Below are 575 nucleotides of genomic sequence, written 5' to 3'. Positions count from 1 at the left end.
TTCAAGTCATCTTCACTTTCAGCAGACAAGAGTGTGTCATCTGCATATCACAGGTTTTGAATCAGGTTTCCTCCTACCCTGAAGCCACTGTCTTCATATAATCCACTTTCTTAAATTTGCTCAGCATACAGATGGAATAGTATGATATAAATCATAAACTACAAGACAAGCATGGATTAGGTGATTGTGCTCAACTAGAGAGAAAGATAGAGGAGGAGAAAATTAAAATCAGAGCAGTCCTGAGTCTGCAGTGCACAGTCCTATGTGAGGAGGGATTCCAGCACATGGACTTCAGATGTGACTTCATTCTGCTCTTGTGTGTCATTGACTCTGACTTATCCAAGTTCATGCTCTAACTTGAATCCCAGAGAGTGTCCTAACTCTGGAATAGGATTGATCGTTCAGCCCCAGGTCTGACTTTTCAAAAGAACATCGCCTGTCTGTCTCTGTAGCCACCCCTGGACAGTTTTAAACCTCCATATTTTCAGCATGGAGCCTAGTGCTTAGGGCTAGTACTACCTAAGAACTCTATCTGTCCTCAGTTTGACTGGAAAATAATCCCCAGGTTTCTCTCA

The 575-nt window shown here is 42.4% G+C and overlaps 1 protein-coding gene across 1 annotated transcript in view; it reads right to left on the bottom strand.

Annotated features, from left to right (window-relative positions):
• Positions 1 to 575, bottom strand: part of LOC103213428 (immunoglobulin gamma-1 heavy chain-like) — a gene marked incomplete at its 5' end in the record, with an annotated part of 10,088 nt that overhangs the window by 8,808 nt on the left and 705 nt on the right.

The sequence above is a fragment of the Orycteropus afer genome, unplaced genomic scaffold, assembly GCF_000298275.1.
Source record: "Orycteropus afer afer isolate SDZICR_OR568_19922 unplaced genomic scaffold, OryAfe1.0 scaffold02160, whole genome shotgun sequence".
Taxonomy (NCBI): domain Eukaryota; kingdom Metazoa; phylum Chordata; class Mammalia; order Tubulidentata; family Orycteropodidae; genus Orycteropus; species Orycteropus afer.
This window is presented reverse-complemented; position numbering and strand designations above follow the sequence as displayed.